The sequence below is a fragment of the Cyanistes caeruleus genome, chromosome 11 (genome assembly GCF_971803275.1).
Source record: "Cyanistes caeruleus chromosome 11, bCyaCae1.hap1.1, whole genome shotgun sequence".
Taxonomy (NCBI): Eukaryota; Metazoa; Chordata; class Aves; order Passeriformes; family Paridae; genus Cyanistes; species Cyanistes caeruleus.
In genome coordinates, this window is record NC_141711.1 from 6,059,638 (window position 1) to 6,073,909 (window position 14,272).

At 47.7% G+C, this 14,272-nt stretch overlaps 1 long non-coding RNA gene across 1 annotated transcript; it reads left to right on the forward strand.

Moving 5' to 3' along the window:
• The first annotated feature begins 1,798 nt into the window (after window positions 1-1,798).
• On the forward strand, window positions 1,799-10,940 carry LOC111934989 (uncharacterized). Its single transcript, XR_002867543.2, has 4 exons — window positions 1,799-1,887; window positions 2,355-2,422; window positions 10,573-10,683; window positions 10,847-10,940. It is a non-coding gene; the product is annotated as an uncharacterized LOC111934989 (long non-coding RNA).
• Window positions 10,941-14,272: the final 3,332 nt, after the last annotated feature.

Genomic DNA, 14,272 nt, shown 5'->3' on the forward strand with positions numbered 1-14,272 from the left:
TCACCCAGAAACAGGTTGTAATCTGCTTTTGTACATGGATAAGAAGAGTGAGGCGTGGGGTAATTCACAGAAAGAAAAATATATTTGCAAAATATCTTTTCTTGGAATGTTGCCCACAGAGTCATGCAAAGTTTAACTGCTAAAGAATCCCTCCAGAGCCTGGCCTGGTGCAAAGGAAGGTTGCTTTGCTATTGTGCTGCCCCAGGCCATGTACAGGCTCTGCCTCTGTTTTATCCCCTGCTCTGGTCTCAGTTACTGTAAGCAAAGCCCCAGCAGCCAATTCCCAAAATTAACTTTGGAGAGATCTGGCTTTATTTCTAGTTCTTAAGCACCAGGGCTGTCCTTTGACAGAGCTGGCTGTGGATCAGTTCAGACTGGGCTGGGTCGGGCTGGGCAGTCCTTGGCCACACCAGGGCAGTTGCAGAGAATAAAGAGCCCAACCACAGCTCAGAGTGTCAAGGAGAGCAATAAAACCTTATCAAGAAGGAATCACAAGCACCTAATGAGGATCAGATGCAGCATAAAGAGGCCACGGGCATGCTCTTATCCAGATGCACAGGGAATTATGTACATAAACAGTGGGTAATTTGGTTTTACATCTTATTTTTCATCCAAAACTTCAGGGAGAAATGACTTGGTTACTGGAAGTGGTGTGTAGGAAGGCTGCTGTTAAGCACTCAGGGATTGCTCCCACATAGCTTGGGGTGATGGAGCTGCCCTGGGGGACCTGACATCTCCACCCAAGGTGGTCTGGAACAAACATCACAAAGTCCCCTGAGCAAAGTGCCCAGCTCTGGCTGGGACCCTGCAAATGAGAAGCCTCTGGGTCAGGAGGGGTGAGCCAGAGTCCCCTGTGGCTGGAGCAGTGTGTGGGGCTGTGGTCCCTCAGCACAGAAGGTCCTGCTGCTGGAGCTGTGCCATGCACCACGTGCAGAGATGGCTTTGGATTCTGTCTAAAGGCTGAAGGAAGGTTCTGCCTGCTCTGCTTCTGCTGCTCTGGTTTCCAGGCTGGAGGGTCAGAAGGCTGCAGTGCATTAGTGGGAGATTTGCTTCCCACATGAAAAGGAAGCTGCTTCCAGCTTTGCCTGCCTTGTGCTACTTGTGGTTGCACATACAGCTGCATGTGTTGTGATAAATGCAGGAAAGCCTGGACTTAAATGCACAGGAAGGGTGGCTGTCAGTCAGCCCAGAAGGGCTGGAAGGCAGATGATCTTTGTCTTAAGTCTTGCTTGGCCTTGGTGAGGTGCATAAAGCTGGGAAAATTGCAGAAAGCCCTTGCCTTTAAAATGAAACGTGCCTTGGGCTTCAGCTCCGAGTGCAAGGTACCATAAAGGGGATTTGTTTGATGTAATGGAACTATGTCTCCTCTTCTGAGGCTGTTTGAGGTTGCCTGATTTGTTCCCAGGACTGAGATTCCCAGTCTGGTTTAAGAGGGATCAGTCTAACCCCTGCACTGCAGAAGTCATTTCACTCAGGGGGCCTGGTAACAATGGGACTTGTTCTCCCCACGGATCCAAACCTGCCTGACAACCTCATTCCTCCCCACCACAGAGCTGACTTCACAAAACCCCTCTCTGACACGCACCACAGGGCAGATAACTGCTTTGAGCCAAGCCAGAGCTGTGTGCTACCACCAGCCCTCTTGCCAGGAAGGATTTTTACCATGAGCTGGTGTCTGTGCTGACACAGAGCAGTCAGTGCTGCTTGGAGAGAAGAATAATGTGCTTAGGGCAGATTGCAGGAGTGTAAAAGCTGCTGCTTCTCACTGGGAAAGTGATGCCCTCCGAGATTTGGCCCTCTGTTTCCCATGTCTTTTGGTCTGAAGTCCTTTCCCAAGGATGCAGCTTCCCAGTGCCTGTGCTCCAGGAACACCACAGGATAAGCAAAGTAAGGGGCTCCCTGCTGCTGTTACCCAAAGGAAAGCCCTGCACCCAGCAGAACCCATTACTGCCAGACCTGCAGCACTGCAAGAGCTCTGTAGTTCAACCAGATTTGTGTTAATTACCTACTTACCTGTGAAAACCTTAAGGTTCAGGATTAAGGGCAAGGAAATTATACTCAGGGGATATTTTAATGAGCAGAAAAACCCATACTTTGTTTCACAAGTCACTTTTTTTTTTACATTAAAACTTCCTGGGCTTATAATTAGAAATTTAATGTTTTGTGAACTGCAGTTGTTCACAAACTATGTGGGAAATGGTTTATTTCCCAGCTGCCCTCTTGTTTAATGAATCCTCTCAGGTTTGTTTTCCAGTGGTTAATAACATAGCACTTAATGCCCACCCTGTCTCACAGAGGGATTTTAAATCTATAGGGCACCTCTGATTATTTTATATACATATGTATAAATGCAGGCAGTCAGTGAACCAGAACTAATGCAAGTGTTTGGCTGTTTGGGAGCAGAGGAGAGAGTGAAGGAAAGGTAGGCAGTGTGGGGACCCCAAGGACTGTCACCCTCCTGGCTCAGGGAGCCAGTCTGACAGGCAGGGTGGCGTGGGGGGAGATTCTCAGGGCAGGGACTGTCTCTTCCAGAGGCCCTGGCACCATGCAAAACACTTAATAAATGACACAATTTAGAGGCAATTAGGTAATTGCACCTCTCTACTGTGCTCCTGAGTTCAGCACACACTCCAAGCTCTCAGGCCTAGGCAGGTGTTACCTTGATCTCTGTGAAGCTGATTTTTGAAAGGGTCTTTTCGTTAATTTTTTTTCCTCTCTTTAAGGCCAGAACCTATGGCAGGAGAGCTGCTGGCTGCTTTCTGCTCCTCCCAGGGCACTCAACTACTCTGCCCTTCCTAAAATCTACAGCCACAGCCCATGCCATGCCAGGGTAGTATTTTAATGCACAGCACTCCTCATTTCAAGGGTAAATGCACATATGGTGGTGAGGCTTGGGGTGTGTAGAGACACCTTCCTTACAGTGCTGTTACAGACACCACCACTGAAAGAAGCTGCACAGGGAGGAAAGAGTCAGAAATAGCAACTGAGAGGCTGGGTATAGCTTCAGACTGCCTCCTCATTAATCTCAGAGCAAAGTCACTTAAAATAATCCTGACTTTCCATTCCCCATCCATTTGCTGTCTAACTGCTCCTGTTCATGGCAAAGCACCATGGGCTGCTTGCTTTCCAGTGTGCTGGGCTCATAAGAAAAAAAAAAAAGGCTGATGGGGCTTGGACTTGGCACTCTGGAGCTCAGATGAACATTTGGCATGGAAAAGATGTTTATCTGAGTTGGCTGGATTGCAGGAGGGCACATTTTCGGGTCTGGCTGTGCCCACTTTTCCCCCTTGAGGGAAGCAGGTGTACGGGAGAGGTGTCTAGTAAGAAGGCAGCAGCACAACGAGCCTGAAGATGCCTGGCTGCAGGAGGAAGCTTGCAGCCAGAGAAGTAGGTTTCTCCAGTCAGGTTTTTAAGCACAGAAGCTGGCTCCTCAGTGGAGACATTTGGGGAACAGCTGGTATCAGCTATCGCTGCTCCTCCTTGTCCATGGGGATGGATTGCACTGCTGTAAATCACTGCCTTGGCAGCAGTCCCTGTTCACACCCCATGCCTTGGTAAAATCGTAGGCTGGGAGTGGAAGTTGTGGAGCATCAATCCTGGCTTGATGCCACCTGGGAGTGAAGGCAATCCTCGGGTTCCATTGGGTGAACTTTCTAGGAGGTTTTTACTGCCTGAGAAGTGGTTGTGAGGGACAAGCAAATTTAGATCTAACCCACATGATCTACATATAGCAAAAAAATCCAGATACACCCAGAAGGAAAGAAGGGAAATTAGGACAACAGAAGTTGATGGGCTGAAAACTTAATTAACATGCTGAAAAATTTGACCTGATCTCAGGCTTTTCCCCTTTCTCTTTTCCTTTGTTGCTATTGGTTTGGTTTTTAACATTACTGCTTAGGATACATTTTTCTTTGAAATTAGGAATAAATTATATCAGCAACATGTCAAGCTAATGTGTTAATTCTGTTGCAACATGCTGGAAACATAATATAACAGAATTTCTCCCCCTCTATGTACCTTCCTCTGGTTTGGGGCTCAGCTAATAATCTTGCAGCCCTGTAGCTTCAAGAAACCAAATAACAACTTAGAAGTTTTCTCTTTATTGCATTCATCTGTTGTGCTGGGATGAGGAGCAGCTCCTTGTGATACACTTGGAATAACACATCTGCTGCTGTGTTATTCTATGCTGTGTTACATCCCAGCCCCTTCCCTTGCTTTCCATGGCAAACTAGCAACAGAATGACAAATAAAGCCATGGTTGCCATTGTCAGTGCCAGCTCCTTGTGCTGCAGGCTGGATGAAATACCCACACAATCATGGCACCATCCCATATTTATTTAAAAATATTAAACTATTTATAATGGAGGGGTCAACAGCATGCTGCATTCATTAGCCAGGGCTCCAGGGAAGAGACAGCAGTGAGCAGAGAGCACAAACAGGCTCTACACAAAAGGAGCAAAGAAGCATCCTTTGCAAATGTCAGTGCTGAGCAGCAATAAAAGCCAGCAAAAGTTAAAATACAGGGAATTTCAATAGTCTGAGTACAGCAGCCAATCCTGACTGTCAGGGAAGCTGTGGTGGGATTCCCACGGAGGTAAGGATAGATGGTAAGGTCTGTGCTGAACAGTAAAACATGAATTCATTTTCTTTATGGAAACAAGGATTAAATTGCTGCTTGTGTGGAGACTCAACAGTGATGGAGGCAAGCAGGTGTGCAGCAGGTTGGGGAGGGCTGGGCTCATGCCAGGGTTGCATCCTGCAGGATGCTGAGCTGTTCTCTGAACTCTGGGGAGGCTGCCAAGCTGCTCACAGGTGAGTGTGAGGTTTCTGCCAGGAGCAGGCTGGAAAACATCACTTGAGGGGAAGAGACTGCTCTGCATGAAATGGTGTGAGTCCAGCATTGGCTCAGGCTGCTCAGAAATGGCCATTTGACCTTGCAAAGCACTTCTGGACATCTCAGGGCAAGTGGTGTTAGAGCCAGTGGATAAAAGGAGGGAGAGGGGGGTGTTCTCTCTTGTGGAAAACGTTTCTGAGTAGACAGGAATTTGTCCAGTAACCCCATTTGAAGTTACTCCATGCTATTGCAGTGATTTAATAGCTCTTAGTCCCCTTCATCTCCCACTGGACTCTGTTCAGGAGGGTTGTTACACCTTGTGCTGTCCCATCCCTGGCGATTTTGCATGCAGAGAAATGCTGCTGTGGTCTTGAAGCTCACAATTAGGATAATGAACTGAAAGAGGTCAGAAGAGATGAAATATTCATCTTTGGCTTGCCATGCCCTTTCAGGAATTAATTTACATTGGGCAGTTATGTGGTACTTTTCCTTTTATATTTTCTTTTCTCATTCTTTTTTAAAATAGACATGGATCAGATCCAGAACCCAAAGTGCTCAGATGGGCTTTAGAGCTGTCCCTGGCTCTTTATACTTCCCATTTTCCAGGCTGCCTTCTGAAAATATGTTTTTAGAGATTTCTCACTCCAATTTTCCCCTTACCTGCCCACAGGATTTTAATGTTTTTAGTGACAACAGAGTTGCAGCTGGTGCAAAGTGGCCAAAACAAAACCAGGAGTTGTATTTCCCTTCCTTCCCCACCCCAGGGTCTTCCACCTCCCTGATTTCTGTGTTTGCTCTTTCTTCCCTCCTGCCCTGAAACTCCTCTAAAAATTTCCCAGCTTTTAGCAGTCCCTGCAGGCACAGAAGGAACGATCCTTAATTCCCAATTTCCATTCTGCTGCTGGTCTCAGGGCTTTTTACTTCAATGCAGAATTATACAGAAATTCCTTCAGGGACTTTTCACATCCATATTTCCTTGTAGCACTGCTGCTGAATCATCTAGGAACTGAAACTGGCTTGGCTGGAGAGCAATGTGTTTTTATAAATTATCGACATGCTGAAATTGGCCCTGGTCCAAGGCAAGCCTTCTACTTTGCTAATATGCCTTGGGTCTAATCCCCGTCACGCCGAGGAGGATGAAGATGACTCATCTCCAGCCGGAAAGGCTGGATCTAGGACCTAGTGACACATCTGGGAGGTGGAAACTGGGAACAGATATGCCAGGAGTGGATCTGTGGCCAACACAGAGCTGCAAACACAACTCTGTTGGTTCAGATGTTGTCTCCAAAGAGTCACTGGGGAGCAACAGCTCCCAAGAGCAAGTAATTCACTGCAGGAGCTCTGATGGGCTTGTTTTTCCCAGTTCTGGGTCTCTGCTGGGCAGTGGACTGTGTCTGTCGTTGTGCAACGCAATTCTCCTTCCACGGATCTGGATCTTCACCTAAAAGCTCATTTGATTCAAGTCAGGGGTTTTAAGACTTTATTCTACAGCAATAAAAAAAAAATAGAAATGAGCCTGGCAGTAAAAAGGTGTTGAGGGATGTATGGAGATGTGGTGTCCATTCTTACGTGGTGTGCTATGGATGGATTTATTGCCCAGGGTTTTGAGCAGTGGTCTTGGGATTGTGGAAAGCCTCCATGATGTCATGCTGAGAACTGGGAGTTGTGCTGTTCCTGCTGTGTGATGGGAGCAATATCCTGATTTATCCCTGCTGTGGTGGCTGCCTGTGACAGGTCTGGCAAGCTGCTGTCGGCAGAGCCGTGCAGTGGACGCCGTGACCTCTGTGGGCAGAGCAGGAAGGTGGAGCTGCTTCCTCTCCGAGCCTGCCTGCCAGGGACATGATTCAGATTTTACAGCTAATTGACTGCACTGATCTTGCTGCCAGAAAAGGATAATATTCAATGAGACGCTTGTCTTTCAATAGCTGCTGTCCAAAACCCTGTATGCACCTTATAAAACCAGTCCTGTGACTGGGCTGGCTGGTTGCTCAGGGGCACAGACTCTCCTATGATCCCCTCTTTTTCTTTTCCCTGCTGTTCTGTGCCCTGCAAGCAGTGTCCCTCACCTGGGAGGAGGTGGTGGCTATGTGTTGCATGACCCAAAGACAGGATTTGATGTGATTCCTCTGTATCTTTCTGATTAAAGCCTCACTCCACAGAGGCTAATGAGCCTGGTGGAAATTGATGCCATAAACCCTCAGTAGAAGGAAGAGATGGACTCTAAACCAACAAAAACTTGCTGGGGACACTGGTTTGAAACCCCATTAGCCCCAGCCCCTTTGTGCTGAGGGTATTTTTGTGGACAGCCCTGAGCTTGCAGCTGGAGGGCACGAGATAAGAAGCTCATGTGGCAGACAAAAACCCATCAGCCCATCCACCACTGAGTGCAGCAGGAGGAAGGAAATTTAGGAAACTTGTAAATACCACGCCAAGAGGCCAGCATGTGCTGCTGCTGTTGCTTTCTCCTTGGCCTGCTCATTTGCCACTGGAGTTAATTTGTTAGCACTTCTTCCCCAGCTTCTTCCCCAACTCCTTCCCCAACTTCTGGCTCCCAGCAGAGCCCCCACTGGGCCAGCCCTCATCCCTGGCCATGCTGGGGAGCGATGCCAGCTCCAGGACACAGCCCGTCATACTTTGGTGATGATGCTTGGAAAACACAGAGCAAACAATGCCATAGGAATAACTTAGCCCACATAGACTCTGTGAGAGCTGTTCCCATGATGTTTGCTCAGCCCCTGACTAATTTAGCACACAGGATGGGCTGGCAGATGATGCAGCGAGACGCGCTAATTCGGGCCCGCAGCTCATGTGGAAGGAGGGAGACGGGCTGGGAGACAATGCGAGCTAATATTAGGACGCCAGGCAGGGAATCAGGAATCCCAATCCCGACTGCCACTGACCTGCTCCCAGGCCCCAAATCCCTCTTTGTAGCTGTCTGGAGAAGAGGAGCATCTCCCTTTGTGTTTGGCTGGGTTAGCCCTGGGAGCCGTTTGTCCCAGCCAAGGCTGCTGGCTGTTATTCTGTATAAAGAGTAATGATGATCATAATCTTTCCATAGGGGGTATGACATGGCGGGGTAGCTCCTCGTATCAAAGCTGCTGCTTTTGTTGGACCAAGCTCAGATGTGCTGTGGATGCTGCTTTAACATAAAGATGCTCTTGTGGGACCAGTAAGTTGATTGGGGATGTTTCTGTAAAGATACATTGCCATGAAGTCTTCTGCTTCAGTGCTTCAAAAAGCAAGATGGGGTTTGTATATCTTCCAAATCACTGAGTGATATCTCGTGGTGTGTTAATTGGCTCTGCTCCTGAGAATATTTGTGTATGCTCAGCCTTACACATGTGGCTTGTCTGATGCCTGTAAATTACTCTCAGGAGCAAAGTACAGCCAGGCCCCAGATGGCTGCAGGATCAGGCTGTGCTGTCTGTTGCTGCCTTGTCTCTCCTGCCTTTTGCCAGGATCAGCATTCTGACCCAGACAGGAATCTCCAAGCTACTCCTCACCATGATGGAAGAGCATATCAATACTGCTCCAAAGGAACTCCTTTCCCAAACCTTCAGCTTGTCCCATCATTGTGCCTTACTGCTGCCTTTTTATTTATTTCTTTTAATCTTGCTGAGGGTACTTGGACAAACATTTAGTGAGAATGAAATCAATTCTCTATTACAGAAATCTTTCCTCAACTCAGTGCTTTTAGAGGGAAAAGGGATTTTTGCTGTTTATTCTGTATAGAGAATTGCTATTGATATTCTGTGTATTGATCCTTTACTTTTGAGAAAAACAAACCCCTTCAAAGTGGAGCTGGTGGACAAGATACTGCGCTGATACAACCCCATGTGCCAGTTAGTTTTGGGAAGCTGAGCCTTTGTGCCTAGTTTTATTTTCAAACCAAATCATGAGATTGACAGCCCTACTCAAGTTGTTTGAGCCAGCCTTTGCTGTGGGGAGAGATGGATTATTCCCAGCTTTTTCTTCCTGATCTTTTTCCATACTTAAGCCATTAGACTTTAATACACATCCACCACAAGGGACTACCAATTTACTCAGCATGCAGCATGTTTGAAAAGCTCAGACTTTGCCTCTTCTTTATGGCACAGTAAAGACTTAAAGCAGAAATCTTTCCTGATAAAAGCTTTAGTTTTCAGGATTTTTAGGGGGAATGAATGGCAAATTTTGTGTTGAAAATACATAGAGAAACTAGAAAGGAGAGGACTGGAGAGGTGAGGCGACAGGGGAAGGACAGGGAACAACATCTCCATAAGCCTCAGCAGAGCATTGGTGCAGTTTAAGGATGCAGTGAGGCTCTGTCTGTATCTGCAGAGGGAACAAGGAGGATAAAAAATGAGGAGAGAATGAGGCTCTCAAGCTGAAGTGAGTTTGGGTGAGAGTTGGTGCCTTGGGCAGTTGTGTTGAGCTCTTGCAGCACAAATCAGAGGTGAGCCCTTTTCTTTTTCAAGCAGCAGAAGAGGAAAAGTGGAGGTTTATCAGCTGAGACAGGTGAACTGGGACAGCTTATCCTAGCAGGACACAGCTAGTGTCTACTGAAGAGTCTTTGGTAACTCATGTGGAGACATTATAATAGCAAAGAAAAATTCCTGGGGGAGAATGTGACTTAATAAGACTCAATATCTACCAGACTAGGAGGAGGAATTTACTTCTTCTATAGCTTGGTCATGGTCAAGAAAGACTAGGAAAAAAACAAGATTTTATTTTGTTTTCTTTTCTTTTCCTTTTAATTTTGGAAATACTCCTGTATGTACCAGAGACCTCTACTCCAATAAAATCTGTCCCAAATAGACACTGCACAGACATTTCCTTCAAGTTTCTTTCAGAAAGTTGAAACATATGGCAGACTTAGCTTCCCTTGCAAAGCCAATCTGATCCCTACTCTAACCAAGAGGCTTTACCTGCTCTGTGCTCGACTTCTTCAGGGCTTTTCAAGCCTGGATCTCTCCATGTCAAAAAGCCCCACCTACAACAATCCCACCCTGGAGCAGAACGCTTCTGCAGGGAGGCTATGCCTGAATGAAAGGAATAGACCTGGGAGTATGAGTGCTAATGAAAGCTAATGAAATCTACAGCTTGTAATTGTGTTGGATTTTCTACAATCTTGCATTTTAAAAATGGCTGGGCTCCTTGAGGCTGGCATCCTCACTTCCAGGTGGTCACTCTGACCCTTTGCTTACACCCAATAAGCTCAACCACATCCCAACATACCCAGCCTATTGTGTGTTATTTAAGCCATAGGATATGACAGAGCATGTTTTACGGGGCCATTAATTTATGCTGTGGGTGACTTTAACCACCCAAGAAGTACATTAATGGTCCTATAAAATACACCCCAGAGTGTCTTAATATGGTTATGAGATTGATCTTCCGCTTTATATTCCACTATGTGTGATATTATTGAAATAAATTGTAGAGGAAGGTGACATGAAGTCCCAGTAAGGGGCGAGTTTCCTTCTTCTTTCCAGCATCCCGTGGCTCCAGACTCACTCTGAGCCAGCCCTGGATGGGATCCAGCCACCCTGCTGCTGGAAATGTCCTACACAAGGAGCTGCCTTTTGGGATGCACCTTGCTGACCAAGCTCTGCCACTGACCTTAGGCAGGACCTGTCCATGCTGGCTGGTCATCAGCTTAGCCAGAACTTCTCATGTCCTGACACTTGGAGGGTTTTCTATAAATCCAGGGTTTGTTCAGTACCTGGGGTTGGGTCACCTGTTGAAATGTTTGCCAGGACCAGGACTCAGAGGAGCAGCAGCAGCCCATCTCCTCCTTGCTACCAGAGAGCAGTACCAGCCTGCTGAGAAATCCTGGCTTCTACACAGAAAATCCTCCTCCAATAAGAGTTAAGTGGGATTACTATAAAAACAATTCTTGTTTGGGAAATAACCACAATACATGGCTCTCCTGCTGACAGATTCTGGTAGTCAGTGTGCCAACAGGAAACTTCAATGTCTGAGAAACTGGATCTTGTTTAAAGTCTCTCTACTCTCTTTTTTTTTTTCCAGGATCTATGTGCTCAGGCCTTCAAAGCCTTGAGGCCTGTGATATCAAAGGTTTGGGGTTTATTTGGAAATTAAGAATAAATTCTTCTGTGTTAAATATTCTGTACTTTCATTTGTAGTCTTAATCATTGTCATCTTTTGTAATGCTCTCTGGTGGGACTACATGGCTGTGAACTGCCATAAACCCACAACATTCTCAGCGACTAGACATGGTTTTCCATTCCAAAAAAAGTAAAACTGTGGTTTCCTAAAGTTTCAGTAGGAAAGCTGAGAGAATGAGCTGATGCTTGCGGGAGCTTTGACCCATTTTAGAATCCGGGACACAGCACGAAATTTTAGAGACGTTTGAGACCAAGTCCATGGGTCAATATCCTATTTGAAAGAACCATTTGAGCTGTTGTGTGTTTGTAGCTGGGCCCAAAGCATGCAGAGCACCTTCTGAAGGAGGAAGAAAGCACCAGCCTTCTCATCCTGACAAATTAGCAGCTGCCAATGCATGGGCCAGAGTGACTGCAGACAAAAGAGCGAGGGAATCAGGCTCTGCTTAAAGGCCTGAGCCCACCCAAATCAGTTTTTACAGCGCTGCCATGGGCTGTGAGCTGGTAAAGAACATGCAGAACTGCATGAGATGAGGCTGGACCAGCTGCTGCAGGTGAAATAGGATGGCTGCAGTGAGCTGTCCTCAAATGAGGAATGTCCCCATAGCTTCTCCCTGCCCTGTGTTAATGTTCAGCTGCTCCCTAGGTTGGTGCCCTGTGAAGATTCCTTAATTACTGTTTGTGAAGTGCTTAGAGACCCTCACAAAAAGGAGAATCTCATTATTAGAGCTGCAGTTGTTAGAGATGAAGACAGTCTGTTAATCATTAAATCCATCCCCTGCAAAGGCAGGACCAGTGTCCCTGGGAGAGAGGCCAGGCTCTGCAACGAAATGCAATGCCAGGTTTGTATGGAGTAACAACCCAATTATCCATCAGCTGGTGTCAGGGTCCCTTCTGGGCAGGAGCAGCCTGGCCATTGGTCAAGGGCTCAGTGCTTTTAAAGTCTGACCAAGGGTATCCTTTAATAGAGGTGGTTGGAGCAGCTGTGCCCTGAAATAATCTCGCTGCAGCAGTGAGGTGCTGGGCAGTCACAGAGTTGGCAATCAGGACAACAAAAAACCTTGGCTATATTTGAGCTGTTTTAAGTGGTGCCAGCTTCCAGGATCTAGGGTTATCCAGACTGACCACCTGGATACAACAAGGAGAAAAAATGGTAGGAAACTGGTCCAGGAGAAAAACTGAAGTGAAAATCTGAAAATGAAGTTCTGGTTGAGGTTTGCTGGTTTTGTTAATGATCAGCAAGAGCAATTCTGGGACCATGGTGCCCAGACATGAGTACAGCGTTAGGATTACAACGGGGACAGCTCACACTTTCACTACAGTTGCACTGTTTGTAAGCAAACTGAAAAGGGCCCTTGGAAGTCTGTCACCTCATACATTTACTATCAAAACTTTTCCAAATAGTCTTTTCCAAAATTTTCTTCCATGAAGCACAAGTAGTTCTGTAAGATCTATTCAGGGCAACCACAACTCATGTGATGCTCACATGGACCCCAGATGATTTTTAGCTCAGGAGAGCTGTCACATAAGACACCCTGCAAAATGATGGTGATGAAAATACGTCACACCCAGCTCTTGGCTGTGAACAAGGGGCTCCCTGCACCCTGAGCTCACCTGTGTGACACAACTATCAGCCAGTGCACAGATGAGAGGGAGAAACCCTTCCCCACAAGCCATGCTGCTGCTCTGTAGGGTCTACAGACCTCTGGAGCATTTATTGCCCAGGGGATCCAGCCCGATGACCAATCCACTCTTTACTGGTGAAGGCACAATAAAAAGTGTGCTGTCATCCTAAAGGTGACAAATTGGGCAGCTGGTTACTGAGCCAGCAAAAGCAGATGTGAGGCAGTTCTTGCTGCTCAAACATAAGGGATCAGAACAGCTTTAAGGATGAAAACAAAGTATGAAAGTTCCAAATGGAAAGAAAACTCCTGGAAGCAAATGAGGGCTAGACACAGCAGGTCCATTGAACTTCATGAGTCCATTTCTACCCAAGAAGGCAGGCTCTGCCCCCTCCCTTGGCAGGACTTTCCTGAGCCCTAGCAATCCCATCTGCTTCCCATGGAGACCTGGCCAGAGGTGCCTGAGGCGCAGGGGATGGAGCTGACTCACTGCTGTGCTATGTGACATTGGCCAAGCCTTCCGTTCCCTGGCCTGGACGTGGCTGTGCCGCCGGGCGGGAGCCCGGGGCCACGGAGCGGTGTCTGCAGCGCTGCAGGGCAGCCAGAGGAGAGACTGCAGCTGGGGAAAGGAGGGATGGACGCAGGGGCTGGGGGAAGGACAGGCTCCCCTGCTCCATCCGGGACCGGTGCAAGGGCAGGGAAAGCATCCCGGTCACCTCTCTTAGGTCTGTGAGCCAAGCCTGGCTGACCAGCCGGGCCAGCATCAGACGATGTTAGGCTGAGCTTCTTCCCCAAGCAGCGATGCTTCCCGAGCCTGCCGCCTCTCCTGCATCCCGAGCCTGCCTCCTCTCCTGCATCCCGAGCCTGCCTCCTCTCCTGCATCCCGAGCTTGCCTCCTCTCCTGCATCCCGAGCCTGCCTCCTCTCCTGCATCCCGAGCCTGCCTCCTCTCCTGCATCCCGAGCCTGCCGCCTCTCCTGCATCCCGAGCCTGCCGCCTCTCCTGCATCGCGGATCGCTGCAGGGCACGCTTGGCTGCGAGGATGGGAGATGAAAGAGCGACAGCAGTGAAAGTCTGCGGGCCGCAGCGTCTGAGCACACATTAGGGCAGTGCAGAGAGCCAGAGCAGACTCTTTGTTTCCCTGTGTCACTTCTCAGTCCCGATTAGCAGCAAAATAGGGCAGGCACACATCTGACAACTGAATTCCTTGCTGGAAGGGGTTCGGTCATGCATAAGACTGCTCAAAATGAGGCCTGGCTTTCAGGTTTGGAAGCATGGAGCATGACCTGGAAGGGACAGCTGGTACGCGCACGCTTTCCTATTTTCCCCTTTTGAGTTTTGCACTAGTTCTGGGGAACTTTGGGGAGTTGTGGCCAAGGACAAGCACAGGGATGCGCGTCCCTTTCCCCAGCAGCCAGAGCTCGCTATTAGTCCGTCCGGCTTCTAACAATTAATTACACGAGGACAGGACAATGTGAGAACATTATTAATGTCTCAAATTCAATAAAAAAGTGGAGAACTATGAGTAGGAGCACGACTTGTGCAAGCGCTTTGATACCATTTTAATGACGAGCTTGTGAAACTTTTTTCCTCACGACTTGTACTTTGCGTCTCCTCCTGTAACAACCACCTGGAAAGCGCAGGTCAGAAGCGATTGCAGAGGTTTGCAACCGGGAAAACCCTAGAAATCCTCCCGGGAAAGCAAAGATC